This window comes from Triturus cristatus, chromosome 1_1 (assembly GCF_964204655.1).
Source record: "Triturus cristatus chromosome 1_1, aTriCri1.1, whole genome shotgun sequence".
Classification (NCBI taxonomy): Eukaryota; Metazoa; Chordata; class Amphibia; order Caudata; family Salamandridae; genus Triturus; species Triturus cristatus.
Genome location: NC_140579.1, coordinates 1,096,571,584 through 1,096,587,633, shown reverse-complemented (window position 1 = coordinate 1,096,587,633; position 16,050 = coordinate 1,096,571,584).

The window sequence follows — 16,050 nt, the reverse complement described above, 5'->3', positions numbered from 1 at the left end:
ACTTTGCTGCGACAAATCATTGTCAGGTTTTAACCTTTATGTGTGATAACATGTGATATTGTGTATCTGCACTGTTGGCACTACGAAGGACACCTTACCTGCCTCTCCCTGGCCCCGGTCCAACGCGGCAAGTGCCGTTGCGCGGAGGGCCTCTGGGAGCAGATTCCAGCCTCACTTCCTGCTGGTCAGCGCTCTAGCTCTTCAGGCGCCCAGCACCATTTAAGGCCTCTCAAATGCGCACGCGCAGCGGACGCAGCAGTCACTGATCCTGAGATGCTGCAAGCTGCTCTGTGCGAAGATTTGTTTTTTAGCCACCTGAATATTTTTAACCCCACTTTGCTGCTACAAATCATTGTCAGGTTTTAACCTTTATGTGTGATAACATGTGATATTGTGTATCTGCACTGTTGGCACTACGAAGGACACCTTACCTGCCTCTCCCTGGCCATGGTCCGACGCGGCAAGTGCCGTTGCGCGGAGGGCCTCTGGGAGCAGATTCCATCCTCACTTCCTGCTGGTCAGCGCTCTAGCTCTTCAGGCGCCCAGCACCATTTAAGGCCTCTCAAATGCGCACGCGCAGCGGACGCAGCAGTCACTGATCCTGAGACGCTGCAAGCTGCTCTGTGCGAAGATTTGTTTTTTAGCCACCTGAATATGTTTAACCCCACTTTGCTGCTACAAATCCTTGTCAGGTTTTAACCTTTATGTGTGATAACATGTGATATTGTGTATCTGCACTGTTGGCACTACGAAGGACACCTTACCTGCCTCTCCCTTGCCCCTCTCCGATGCGGCAGGTGCCGTTGCGCGGAGGGCCTCTGGATGCAGATTCCAGTCTCACTTCCTGCTGGTTAACCCTCTAGCTCATCAGGCGCCCAGCACCATTTAAGGCCTCTCAAATGCGCACGCGCAGCGGACGCAGCAGTCACTGATCCTGAGACGCTGCAAGCTGCTCTGTGCGAAGATTCTTTTTTTAGCCACCTGAATATTTTTAACCCCACTTTGCTGCTACAAATCATTGTCAGGTTTTAACCTTTATGTGTGATAACATGTGATATTGTGTATCTGCACTGTTGGCACTACGAAGGACACCTTACCTGCCTCTCTCTGGCCACGGTCCGACGCGGCAAGTGCCGTTGCGCGGAGGGCCTCTGGGAGCAGATTCCAGCCTCACTTCCTGCTGGTCAGCGCTCTAGCTCTTCAGGCGCCCAGCACCATTTAAGGCTCTCAAAGGCGCACGCGCAGCGGACGCAGCAGTCACTGATCCTGAGACGCTGCAAGCTGCTCTGTGCGAAGATTCGGTTTTTAGCCACCTGAATATTTTTAACCCCACTTTGCTGCTATAAATCATTGTCAGGTTTTAACCTTAATGTGTGATAACATGTGATATTGTGTATCTGCACTGGTGGCACTACGAAGGACACCTTACCTGCCTCTCCCTGGCCCCGGTCCGACGCGGCAAGTGCTGTTGCACGCAGGGCCTCTGGGAGCAGATTCCAGCCTCACTTCCTGCTGGTTAGCGCTCTAGCTCTTCAGGCGCCCAGCACCATTTAAGGCCTCTCAAATGCGCACGCGCAGCGGACGCAGCAGTCACTGATCCTGAGACGCTGCAAGCTGCTCTGTGCGAAGATTCGTTTTTAGCCACCTGAATATTTTTAACCCCACTTTGCTGCTACAAATCATTGTCAGGTTTTAACCTTTATGTGTGATAACATGTGATATTGTGTATCTGCACTGTTGGCACTACGAAGGACACCTTACCTGCCTCTCCCTGGCCACGGTCCGACGCGGCAAGTGCCGTTGCGCGGAGGGCCTCTGGGAGCAGATTCCAGCCTCACTTCCTGCTGGTCAGCACTCTAGCTCTTCAGGCGCCCAGCACCATTTAAGGCCTCTCAAATGCGCACGCGCAGCGGACGCAGCAGTCACTGATCCTGAGACGCTGCAAGCTGCTCTGTGCGAAGATTCGGTTTTTAGCCACCTGAATATTTTTAACCCCACTTTGCTGCTATAAATCATTGTCAGGTTTTAACCTTTATGTGTGATAACATGTGATATTGTGTATCTGCACTGTTGACACTACGAAGGACACCTTACCTGCCTCTCCCTGGCCCCGGTCCGACGCGGCAAGTGCCGTTGCGCAGAGGGCCTCTGGGAGCAGATTCCAGCCTCACTTCCTGCTGGTCAGCGCTCTAGCTCTTCAGGCGCCCAGCACCATTTAAGGCCTCTCAAATGCGCACGCGCAGCGGACGCAGCAGTCACTGATCCTGAGACGCTGCAAGCTGCTCTGTGCGAAGATTCGTTTTTTAGCCACCTGAATATTTTTAACCCCACTTTGCTGCTACAAATCATTGTCAGGTTTTAACCTTTATGTTTGATAACATGTGATATTGTGTATCTGCACTGTTGGAACTACGAAGGACAGCTTACCTGCCTCTCCCTAGCCCCGGTCCGACGCGGCAAGTGCCGTTGCGCGGAGGGCCTCTGGGAGCAGATTCCAGCCTCACTTCCTGTTGGTTAGCGCTCTAGCTCTTCAGGCGCATAGCACCATTTAAGGCCTCTCAAATGCGCACGTGTAGCGGACGCAGCAGTCACTGACCCTGAGACGCTGCAAGCTGCTGTGTGCGAAGATTCGTTTTTTAGCCACCTGAATATTTTTAACCCCACTTTGCTGCTACAAATCATTGTCAGGTTTTAACCTTTATGTGTGATAACATGTGATATTGTGTATCTGCACTGTTGGCACTACGAAGGACACCTTACTTGCCTCTCCCTGGCCACGGTCCGACACGGCAAGTGCCGTTGCGCGGAGGGCCTCTGGGAGCAGATTCCAGCCTCACTTCCTGCTGGTCAGCGCTCTAGCTCATCAGGCGCCCAGCACCATTTAAGGCCTCTCAAATGCGCTCGCGCAGCGGACGCAGCAGTCACTGATCCTGGGACAGCTGCAAGCTGCTCTGTGCGAAGATTCGTTTTTTAGCCACCTGAATATTTTTAACCCCACTTTGCTGCTACAAATCATTGTCAGGTTTTAACCTTTATGTGTGATAACATGTGATATTGTGTATCTGCACTGTTGGCACTACGAAGGACACCTTACCTGCCTCTCCCTGGCCCCGGTGTGATGCGGCAAGTGGCGTTGCGCGGAGGGCCTCTGGGAGCAGATTCCAGCCTCACTTCCTGCTGGTCAGCGCTCTAGCTCTTCAGGCGCCCAGCACCATTTAAGGCCTCTCAAATGCGCACGCGCAGCAGACGCAGCAGTCACTGATCCTGAGACGCTGCAAGCTGCTCTGTGCGAAGATTCGTTTTTTAGCCACCTGAATATTTTTAACCCCACTTTGCTGCGACAAATCATTGTCAGGTTTTAACCTTTATGTGTGATAACATGTGATATTGTGTATCTGCACTGTTGGCACTACGAAGGACACCTTACCTGCCTCTCCCTGGCCCCGGTCCAACGCGGCAAGTGCCGTTGCGCGGAGGGCCTCTGGGAGCAGATTCCAGCCTCACTTCCTGCTGGTCAGCGCTCTAGCTCTTCAGGCGCCCAGCACCATTTAAGGCCTCTCAAATGCGCACGCGCAGCGGACGCAGCAGTCACTGATCCTGAGATGCTGCAAGCTGCTCTGTGCGAAGATTTGTTTTTTAGCCACCTGAATATTTTTAACCCCACTTTGCTGCTACAAATCATTGTCAGGTTTTAACCTTTATGTGTGATAACATGTGATATCTGCACTGTTGGCACTACGAAGGACACCTTACCTGCCTCTCCCTGGCCATGGTCCGACGCGGCAAGTGCCGTTGCGCGGAGGGCCTCTGGGAGCAGATTCCATCCTCACTTCCTGCTGGTCAGCGCTCTAGCTCTTCAGGCGCCCAGCACCATTTAAGGCCTCTCAAATGCGCACGCGCAGCGGACGCAGCAGTCACTGATCCTGAGACGCTGCAAGCTGCTCTGTGCGAAGATTTGTTTTTTAGCCACCTGAATATGTTTAACCCCACTTTGCTGCTACAAATCCTTGTCAGGTTTTAACCTTTATGTGTGATAACATGTGATATTGTGATTCTGCACTGTTGGCACTACGAAGGACACCTTACCTGCCTCTCCCTTGCCCCTCTCCGATGCGGCAGGTGCCGTTGCGCGGAGGGCCTCTGGATGCAGATTCCAGTCTCACTTCCTGCTGGTTAACCCTCTAGCTCATCAGGTGCCCAGCACCATTTAAGGCCTCTCAAATGCGCACGTGCAGCGGACGCAGCAGTCACTGATCCTGAGACGCTGCAAGCTGCTCTGTGCGAAGATTCGTTTTTTAGCCACCTGAATATTTTTAACCCCACTTTGCTGCTACAAATCATTGTCAGGTTTTAACCTTTATGTGTGATAACATGTGATATTGTGTATCTGCACTGTTGGCACTACGAAGGACACCTTACCTGCCTCTCCCTGGCCCCGGTCCGACGCGGCAAGTGCTGTTGCGTGCAGGGCCTCTGGGAGCAGATTCCAGCCTCACTTCCTGCTGGTTAGCGCTCTAGCTCTTCAGGCGCCCAGCACCATTTAAGGCCTCTCAAATGCGCACGCGTAGCGGACGCAGCAGTCACTGATCCTGAGACGCTGCAAGCTGCTCTGTGCGAAGATTCGTTTTTTAGCCACCTGAATATTTTTAACCCCACTTTGCTGCTACAAATCATTGTCAGGTTTTAACCTTTATGTGTGATAACAAGTGATATTGGGTATCTGCACTGTTGGCACTACGAAGGACACCTTACCTGCCTCTCCCTGGCCACGGTCCGACGCAGCAAGTGCCGTTGCGCGGAGGGCCTCTGGGAGCAGATTCCAGCCTCACTTCCTGCTGGTCAGCGCTCTAGCTCTTCAGGCGCCCAGCACCATTTAAGGCCTCTCAAATGCGCACGCGCAGCGGACGCAGCAGTCACTGATCCTGAGACGCTGCAAGCTGCTCTGTGCGAAGATTAGTTTTTTAGCCACCTGAATATTTTTAACCCCACTTTGCTGCTACAAATCATTGTCAGGTTTTAACCTTTATGTGTGATAACATGTGATATTGTGTATCTGCACTGTTGGCACTACGAAGGACACCTTACCTGCCTCTCCCTGGCCACGGTCCGACGCGGCAAGTGCCGTTGCGCGGAGGGCCTCTGGGAGCAGAGTCAAGCCTCACTTCCTGCTTGTCAGCGCTCTAGCTCTTCAGGCGCCCAGCACCATTTAAGGCCTCTCAAATGCGCACGCGCAGCAGACGCAGCAGTCACTGATCCTGAGACGCTGCAAGCTGCTCTGTGCGAAGATTCGTTTTTTAGCCACCTGAATATTTTTAACCCCACTTTGCTGCTACAAATCATTGTCAGGTTTTAACCTTTATGTGTGATAACATGTGATATTGTGTATCTGCACTGTTGGCACTACGAAGGACACCTTACCTGCCTCTCCCTGGCTCCGGTCCGACGCGGCAAGTGCCGTTGCGCGGAGGGCCTCTGGGAGCAGATTCCAGCCTCACTTCCTGCTGGTCAGCGCTCTAGCTCTTCAGGCGCCCAGCACCATTTAAGGCCTCTCAAATGCGCTCGCGCAGCGGACGCATCAGTCACTGATCCTGGGACGCTGCAAGCTGCTCTGTGCGAATATTCGTTTTTTAGCCACCTGAATATTTTTAACCCCACTTTGCTGCTACAAATCATTGTCAGGTTTTAACCTTTATGTGTGATAACATGTGATATTGTGTATCTGCACTGGTGGCACTACGAAGGACACCTTACCTGCCTCTCCCTGGCCCCGGTCCGACGCGGCAAGTGCTGTTGCACGCAGGGCCTCTGGGAGCAGATTCCAGCCTCACTTGCTGCTGGTTAGCGCTCTAGCTCTTCAGGCGCCCAGCACCATTTAAGGCCTCTCAAATGCGCACGCGCAGCGGACACAGCAGTCACTGATCCTGAGACGCTGCAAGCTGCTCTGTGCGAAGATTCGTTTTTTAGCCACCTGAATATTTTTAACCCCACTTTGCTGCTACAAATCATTGTCAGGTTTTAACCTTTATGTGTGATAACATGTGATATTGTGTATCTGCACTGTTGGCACTACGAAGGACACCTTACCTGCCTCTCCCTGGCCCCGGTGCGACGCGGCAAGTGCCGTTGCGTGGCGGGCCTCTGGGAGCAGATTCCAGCCTCACTTCCTGCTGGTCAGCGCTCTAGCTCTTCAGGCGCCCAGCACCATTTAAGGCCTCTCAAATGCGCTCGCGCAGCGGACGCAGCAGTCACTGATCCTGGGACGCTGCAAGCTGCTCTGTGCGAACATTCGTTTTTTAGCCACCTGAATATTTTTAACCCCACTTTGCTGCTACAAATCATTGTCAGGTTTTAACCTTTATGTGTGATAACATGTGATATTGTGTATCTGCACTGGTGGCACTACGAAGGACACCTTACCTGCCTCTCCCTGGCCCCGGTCCGACGCGGCAAGTGCTGTTGCACGCAGGGCCTCTGGGAGCAGATTCCAGCCTCACTTCCTGCTGGTTAGCGCTCTAGCTCTTCAGGCGCCCAGCACCATTTAAGGCCTCTCAAATGCGCACGCGCAGCGGACGCAGCAGTCACTGATCCTGAGACGCTGCAAGCTGCTCTGTGCGAAGATTCGTTTTTAGCCACCTGAATATTTTTAACCCCTCTTTGCTGCTACAAATCATTGTCAGGTTTTAACCTTTATGTGTGATAACATGTGATATTGTGTATCTGCACTGTTGGCACTACGAAGGACACCTTACCTGCCTCTCCCTGGCAACGGTCCGACGCGGCAAGTGCCGTTGCGCGGAGGGCCTCTGGGAGCAGATTCCAGCCTCACTTCCTGCTGGTCAGCGCTCTAGCTCTTCAGGCGCCCAGCACCATTTAAGGCCTCTCAAATGCGCACGCGCAGCAGACGCAGCAGTCACTGATCCTGAGACGCTGCAAGCTGCTCTGTGCGAAGATTCGTTTTTTAGCCACCTGAATATTTTTAACCCCACTTTGCTGCTACAAATCATTGTCAGGTTTTAACCTTTATGTTTGATAACATGTGATATTGTGTATCTGCACTGTTGGAACTACGAAGGACAGCTTACCTGCCTCTCCCTAGCCCCGGTCCGACGCGGCAAGTGCCGTTGCGCGGAGGGCCTCTGGGAGCAGATTCCAGCCTCACTTCCTGTTGGTTAGCGCTCTAGCTCTTCAGGCGCATAGCACCATTTAAGGCCTCTCAAATGCGCACGTGCAGTGGACGCAGCAGTCACTGACCCTGAGACGCTGCAAGCTGCTGTGTGCGAAGATTCGTTTTTTAGCCACCTGAATATTTTTAACCCCACTTTGCTGCTACAAATCATTGTCAGGTTTTAACCTTTATGTGTGATAACATGTGATATTGTGTATCTGCACTGTTGGCACTACGAAGGACACCTTACTTGCCTGTCCCTGGCCACGGTCCGACACGGCAAGTGCCGTTGCGCGGAGGGCCTCTGGGAGCAGATTCCAGCCTCACTTCCTGCTGGTCAGCGCTCTAGCTCTTCAGGCGCCCAGCACCATTTAAGGCCTCTCAAATGCGGTCGCGCAGCGGACGCAGCAGTCCCTGATCCTGGGACGCTGCAAGCTGCTCTGTGCGAAGATTCGTTTTTTAGCCACCTGAATATTTTTAACCCCACTTTGCTGCTACAAATCATTGTCAGGTTTTAACCTTTATGTGTGATAACATGTGATATTGTGTATCTGCACTGGTGGCACTACGAAGGACACCTTACCTGCCTCTCCCTGGCCCCGGTCCGACGCGGCAAGTGCTGTTGCACGCAGGGCCTCTGGGAGCAGATTCCAGCCTCACTTCCTGCTGGTTAGCGCTCTAGCTCTTCAGGCGCCCAGCACCATTTAAGGCCTCTCAAATGCGCTCGCGCAGCGGACGCAGCAGTCACTGATCCTGGGACGCTGCAAGCTGCTCTGTGCGAAGATTCGGTTTTTAGCCACCTGAATATTTTTAACCCCACTTTGCTGCTATAAATCATTGTCAGGTTTTAACCTTTATGTGTGATAACATGTGATATTGTGTATCTGCACTGTTGGCACTACGAAGGACACCTTACCTGCCTCTCCCTGGCCCCGGTCCGACGCGGTAAGTGCCGTTGCGCGGAGGGCCTCTAGGAGCAGATTCCAGCCTCACTTCCTGCTGGTCAGCGCTCTAGCTCTTCAGGCGCCCAGCACCATTTAAGGCCTCTCAAATGCGCACGCGCAGCGGACGCAGCAGTCACTGATCCTGAGACGCTGCAAGCTGCTCTGTGCGAAGATTCGTTTTTTAGCCACCTGAATATTTTTAACCCCACTTTGCTGCTACAAATCATTGTCAGGTTTTAACCTTTATGTTTGATAACATGTGATATTGTGTATCTGCACTGTTGGAACTACGAAGGACAGCTTACCTGCCTCTCCCTAGCCCCGGTCCGACGCGGCAAGTGGCGTTGCGCGGAGGGCCTCTGGGAGCAGATTCCACCCTCACTTCCTGTTGGTTAGCGCTCTAGCTCTTCAGGCGCCTAGCACCATTTAAGGCCTCTCAAATGCGCACGCGCAGCGGACGCAGCAGTCACTGATCCTGAGACGCTGCAAGCTGCTCTGTGCGAAGATTCGTTTTTTAGCCACCTGAATATTTTTAACCCCACTTTGGTGCTACAAATCATTGTCAGGTTTTAACCTTTATGTGTGATAACGTGATATTGTGTATCTGCACTGTTGGCACTACGAAGGACACCTTACCTGCCTCTCTCTGGCCCCGGTCCGACGCGGCAAGTGCAGTTGCGCGGAGGGCCTCTGGGAGCAGATTTCAGCCTCACTTCCTGCTGGTCAGTGCTCTAGCTCTTCAGGCGCCCAGCACCATTTAAGGCCTCTCAAATGCGCTCGCGCATCGGACGCAGCAGTCACTGATACTGGGACGCTGCAAGCTGCTCTGTGCGAAGATTCGTTTTTTAGCAACCTGAATATTTTTAACCCCACTTTGCTGCTAAAAATCATTGTCAGGTTTTAACCTTTATGTGTGATAACATGTGATATTGTGTATCTGCACTGGTGGCACTACGAAGGACACCTTACCTGCCTCTCCCTGGCCCCGGTCCGACGCGGCAAGTGCTGTTGCGCGCAGTGCCTCTGGGAGCAGATTCCAGCCTCACTTCCTGCTGGTTAGCGCTCTAGCTCTTCAGGCGCCCAGCACCATTTAAGGCCTCTCAAATGCGCACGCGCAGCGGACGCAGCAGTCACTGATCCTGAGACGCTGCAAGCTGCTCTGTGCGAAGATTCGTTTTTTAGCCACCTGAATATTTTTAACCCCACTTTGCTGCTACAAATCATTGTCAGGTTTTAACCTTTATGTTTGATAACATGTGATATTGTGTATCTGCACTGTTGGAACTACGAAGGACAGCTTACCTGCCTCTCCCTAGCCCCGGTCCGACGCGGCAAGTGGCGTTGCGCGGAGGGCCTCTGGGAGCAGATTCCACCCTCACTTCCTGTTGGTTAGCGCTCTAGCTCTTCAGGCGCCTAGCACCATTTAAGGCCTCTCAAATGCGCACGCGCAGCGGACGCAGCAGTCACTGATCCTGAGACGCTGCAAGCTGCTCTGTGCGAAGATTCGTTTTTTAGCCACCTGAATATTTTTAACCCCACTTTGGTGCTACAAATCATTGTCAGGTTTTAACCTTTATGTGTGATAACGTGATATTGTGTATCTGCACTGTTGGCACTACGAAGGACACCTTACCTGCCTCTCTCTGGCCCCGGTCCGACGCGGCAAGTGCAGTTGCGCGGAGGGCCTCTGGGAGCAGATTTCAGCCTCACTTCCTGCTGGTCAGTGCTCTAGCTCTTCAGGCGCCCAGCACCATTTAAGGCCTCTCAAATGCGCTCGCGCAGCGGACGCAGCAGTCACTGATCCTGGGACGCTGCAAGCTGCTCTGTGCGAAGATTCGTTTTTTAGCCACCTGAATATTTTTAACCCCACTTTGCTGCTAAAAATCATTGTCAGGTTTTAACCTTTATGTGTGATAACATGTGATATTGTGTATCTGCACTGGTGGCACTACGAAGGACACCTTACCTGCCTCTCCCTGGCCCCGGTCCGACGCGGCAAGTGCTGTTGCGCGCAGTGCCTCTGGGAGCAGATTCCAGCCTCACTTCCTGCTGGTTAGCGCTCTAGCTCTTCAGGCGCCCAGCACCATTTAAGGCCTCTCAAATGCGCACGCGCAGCGGACGCAGCAGTCACTGATCCTGAGACGCTGCAAGCTGCTCTGTGCGAAGATTCGTTTTTTAGTCACCTGAATATTTTTAACCCCACTTTGCTGCTACAAATCATTGTCAGGTTTTAACCTTTATGTGTGATAACATGTGATATTGTGTATCTGCACTGTTGGCACTACGAAGGACACCTTACCTGCCTCTCCCTGGCCCCGGTCCGACGCGGCACGTGCTGTTGCACGCAGGGCCTCTGGGAGCAGATTCCAGCCTCACTTGCTGCTGGTTAGCGCTCTAGCTCTTCAGGCGCCCAGCACCATTTAAGGCCTCTCAAATGCGCACGCGCAGCGGACGCAGCAGTCACTGATCCTGAGACGCTGCAAGCTGCTCTGTGCGAAGATTCGTTTTTTAGCCACCTGAATATTTTTAACCCCACTTTGCTGCTACAAATCATTGTCAGGTTTTAACCTTTATGTGTGATAACATGTGATATTGTGTATCTGCACTGTTGGCACTACGAAGGACACCTTACCTGCCTCTCCCTGGCCCCGGTGTGACGCGGCAAGTGGCGTTGCGCGGAGGGCCTCTGGGAGCAGATTCCAGCCTCACTTCCTGCTGGTCAGCGCTCTAGCTCTTCAGGCGCCCAGCACCATTTAAGGCCTCTCAAATGCGCACGCGCAGCAGACGCAGCAGTCACTGATCCTGAGACGCTGCAAGCTGCTCTGTGCGAAGATTCGTTTTTTAGCCACCTGAATATTTTTAACCCCACTTTGCTGCTACAAATCATTGTCAGGTTTTAACCTTTATGTGTGATAACATGTGATATTGTGTATCTGCACTGTTGGCACTACGAAGGACACCTTACCTGCCTCTCCCTGGCCCCGGTCCGACGCGGCAAGTGCTGTTGCGTGCAGGGCCTCTGGGAGCAGATTCCAGCCTCACTTCCTGCTGGTTAGCGCTCTAGCTCTTCAGGCGCCCGCACCATTTAAGGCCTCTCAAATGCGCACGCGTAGCGGACGCAGCAGTCACTGATCCTGAGACGCTGCAAGCTGCTCTGTGCGAAGATTCGTTTTTTAGCCACCTGAATATTTTTAACCCCACTTTGCTGCTACAAATCATTGTCAGGTTTTAACCTTTATGTGTGATAACATGTGATATTGGGTATCTGCACTGTTGGCACTACGAAGGACACCTTACCTGCCTCTCCCTGGCCACGGTCCGACGCAGCAAGTGCCGTTGCGTGGAGGGCCTCTGGGAGCAGATTCCAGCCTCACTTCCTGCTGGTCAGCGCTCTAGCTCTTCAGGCGCCCAGCACCATTTAAGGCCTCTCAAATGCGCACGCGCAGCGGACGCAGCAGTCACTGATCCTGAGACGCTGCAAGCTGCTCTGTGCGAAGATTAGTTTTTTAGCCACCTGAATATTTTTAACCCCACTTTGCTGCTACAAATCATTGTCAGGTTTTAACCTTTATGTGTGATAACATGTGATATTGTGTATCTGCACTGTTGGCACTACGAAGGACACCTTACCTGCCTCTCCCTGGCCACGGTCCGACGCGGCAAGTGCCGTTGCGCGGAGGGCCTCTGGGAGCAGAGTCAAGCCTCACTTCCTGCTTGTCAGCGCTCTAGCTCTTCAGGCGCCCAGCACCATTTAAGGCCTCTCAAATGCGCACGCGCAGCAGACGCAGCAGTCACTGATCCTGAGACGCTGCAAGCTGCTCTGTGCGAAGATTCGTTTTTTAGCCACCTGAATATTTTTAACCCCACTTTGCTGCTACAAATCATTGTCAGGTTTTAACCTTTATGTGTGATAACATGTGATATTGTGTATCTGCACTGTTGGCACTACGAAGGACACCTTACCTGCCTCTCCCTGGCTCCGGTCCGACGCGGCAAGTGCCGTTGCGCGGAGGGCCTCTGGGAGTAGATTCCAGCCTCACTTCCTGCTGGTCAGCGCTGTAGCTCTTCAGGCGCCCAGCACCATTTAAGGCCTCTCAAATGCGCTCGCGCAGCGGACGCATCAGTCACTGATCCTGGGACGCTGCAAGCTGCTCTGTGCGAATATTCGTTTTTTAGCCACCTGAATATTTTTAACCCCACTTTGCTGCTACAAATCATTGTCAGGTTTTAACCTTTATGTGTGATAACATGTGATATTGTGTATCTGCACTGGTGGCACTACGAAGGACACCTTACCTGCCTCTCCCTGGCCCCGGTCCGACGCGGCAAGTGCTGTTGCACGCAGGGCCTCTGGGAGCAGATTCCAGCCTCACTTGCTGCTGGTTAGCGCTCTAGCTCTTCAGGCGCCCAGCACCATTTAAGGCCTCTCAAATGCGCACGCGCAGCGGACACAGCAGTCACTGATCCTGAGACGCTGCAAGCTGCTCTGTGCGAAGATTCGTTTTTTAGCCACCTGAATATTTTTAACCCCACTTTGCTGCTACAAATCATTGTCAGGTTTTAACCTTTATGTGTGATAACATGTGATATTGTGTATCTGCACTGTTGGCACTACGAAGGACACCTTACCTGCCTCTCCCTGGCCCCGGTGCGACGTGGCAAGTGCCGTTGCGTGGCGGGCCTCTGGGAGCAGATTCCAGCCTCACTTCCTGCTGGTCAGCGCTCTAGCTCTTCAGGCGCCCAGCACCATTTAAGGCCTCTCAAATGCGCTCGCGCAGCGGACGCAGCAGTCACTGATCCTGGGACGCTGCAAGCTGCTCTGTGCGAACATTCGTTTTTTAGCCACCTGAATATTTTTAACCCCACTTTGCTGCTACAAATCATTGTCAGGTTTTAACCTTTATGTGTGATAACATGTGATATTGTGTATCTGCACTGGTGGCACTACGAAGGACACCTTACCTGCCTCTCCCTGGCCCCGGTCCGACGCGGCAAGTGCTGTTGCACGCAGGGCCTCTGGGAGCAGATTCCAGCCTCACTTCCTGCTGGTTAGCGCTCTAGCTCTTCAGGCGCCCAGCACCATTTAAGGCCTCTCAAATGCGCACGCGCAGCGGACGCAGCAGTCACTGATCCTGAGACGCTGCAAGCTGCTCTGTGCGAAGATTCGTTTTTAGCCACCTGAATATTTTTAACCCCTCTTTGCTGCTACAAATCATTGTCAGGTTTTAACCTTTATGTGTGATAACATGTGATATTGTGTATCTGCACTGTTGGCACTACGAAGGACACCTTACCTGCCTCTCCCTGGCAACGGTCCGACGCGGCAAGTGCCGTTGCGCGGAGGGCCTCTGGGAGCAGATTCCAGCCTCACTTCCTGCTGGTCAGCGCTCTAGCTCTTCAGGCGCCCAGCACCATTTAAGGCCTCTCAAATGCGCACGCGCAGCGGACGCAGCAGTCACTGATCCTGAGACGCTGCAAGCTGCTCTGTGCGAAGATTCGTTTTTTAGCCACCTGAATATTTTTAACCCCACTTTGCTGCTACAAATCATTGTCAGGTTTTAACCTTTATGTTTGATAACATGTGATATTGTGTATCTGCACTGTTGGAACTACGAAGGACAGCTTACCTGCCTCTCCCTAGCCCCGGTCCGACGCGGCAAGTGCCGTTGCGCGGAGGGCCTCTGGGAGCAGATTCCAGCCTCACTTCCTGTTGGTTAGCGCTCTAGCTCTTCAGGCGCATAGCAAAATTTAAGGCCTCTCAAATGCGCACGTGCAGTGGACGCAGCAGTCACTGACCCTGAGACGCTGCAAGCTGCTGTGTGCGAAGATTCGTTTTTTAGCCACCTGAATATTTTTAACCCCACTTTGCTGCTACAAATCATTGTCAGGTTTTAACCTTTATGTGTGATAACATGTGATATTGTGTATCTGCACTGTTGGCACTACGAAGGACACCTTACTTGCCTCTCCCTGGCCACGGTCCGACACGGCAAGTGCCGTTGCGCGGAGGGCCTCTGGGAGCAGATTCCAGCCTCACTTCCTGCTGGTCAGCGCTCTAGCTCTTCAGGCGCCCAGCACCATTTAAGGCCTCTCAAATGCGGTCGCGCAGCGGACGCAGCAGTCCCTGATCCTGGGACGCTGCAAGCTGCTCTGTGCGAAGATTCGTTTTTTAGCCACCTGAATATTTTTAACCCCACTTTGCTGCTACAAATCATTGTCAGGTTTTAACCTTTATGTGTGATAACATGTGATATTGTGTATCTGCACTGGTGGCACTACGAAGGACACCTTACCTGCCTCTCCCTGGCCCCGGTCCGACGCGGCAAGTGCTGTTGCACGCAGGGCCTCTGGGAGCAGATTCCAGCCTCACTTCCTGCTGGTTAGCGCTCTAGCTCTTCAGGCGCCCAGCACCATTTAAGGCCTCTCAAATGCGCTCGCGCAGCGGACGCAGCAGTCACTGATCCTGGGACGCTGCAAGCTGCTCTGTGCGAAGATTCGGTTTTTAGCCACCTGAATATTTTTAACCCCACTTTGCTGCTATAAATCATTGTCAGGTTTTAACCTTTATGTGTGATAACATGTGATATTGTGTATCTGCACTGTTGGCACTACGAAGGACACCTTACCTGCCTCTCCCTGGCCCCGGTCCGACGCGGTAAGTGCCGTTGCGCGGAGGGCCTCTGGGAGCAGATTCCAGCCTCACTTCCTGCTGGTCAGCGCTCTAGCTCTTCAGGCGCCCAGCACCATTTAAGGCCTCTCAAATGCGCACGCGCAGCGGACGCAGCAGTCACTGATCCTGAGACGCTGCAAGCTGCTCTGTGCGAAGATTCGTTTTTTAGCCACCTGAATATTTTTAACCCCACTTTGCTGCTACAAATCATTGTCAGGTTTTAACCTTTATGTTTGATAACATGTGATATTGTGTATCTGCACTGTTGGAACTACGAAGGACAGCTTACCTGCCTCTCCCTAGCCCCGGTCCGACGCGGCAAGTGGCGTTGCGCGGAGGGCCTCTGGGAGCAGATTCCACCCTCACTTCCTGTTGGTTAGCGCTCTAGCTCTTCAGGCGCCTAGCACCATTTAAGGCCTCTCAAATGCGCACGCGCAGCGGACGCAGCAGTCACTGATCCTGAGACGCTGCAAGCTGCTCTGTGCGAAGATTCGTTTTTTAGCCACCTGAATATTTTTAACCCCACTTTGGTGCTACAAATCATTGTCAGGTTTTAACCTTTATGTGTGATAACGTGATATTGTGTATCTGCACTGTTGGCACTACGAAGGACACCTTACCTGCCTCTCTCTGGCCCCGGTCCGACGCGGCAAGTGCAGTTGCGCGGAGGGCCTCTGGGAGCAGATTTCAGCCTCACTTCCTGCTGGTCAGCGCTGTAGCTCTTCAGGCGCCCAGCACCATTTAAGGCCTCTCAAATGCGCTCGCGCAGCGGACGCATCAGTCACTGATCCTGGGACGCTGCAAGCTGCTCTGTGCGAATATTCGTTTTTTAGCCACCTGAATATTTTTAACCCCACTTTGCTGCTACAAATCATTGTCAGGTTTTAACCTTTATGTGTGATAACATGTGATATTGTGTATCTGCACTGGTGGCACTACGAAGGACACCTTACCTGCCTCTCCCTGGCCCCGGTCCGACGCGGCAAGTGCTGTTGCACGCAGGGCCTCTGGGAGCAGATTCCAGCCTCACTTGCTGCTGGTTAGCGCTCTAGCTCTTCAGGCGCCCAGCACCATTTAAGGCCTCTCAAATGCGCACGCGCAGCGGACACAGCAGTCACTGATCCTGAGACGCTGCAAGCTGCTCTGTGCGAAGATTCGTTTTTTAGCCACCTGAATATTTTTAACCCCACTTTGCTGCTACAAATCATTGTCAGGTTTTAACCTTTATGTGTGATAACATGTGATATTGTGTATCTGCACTGTTGGCACTA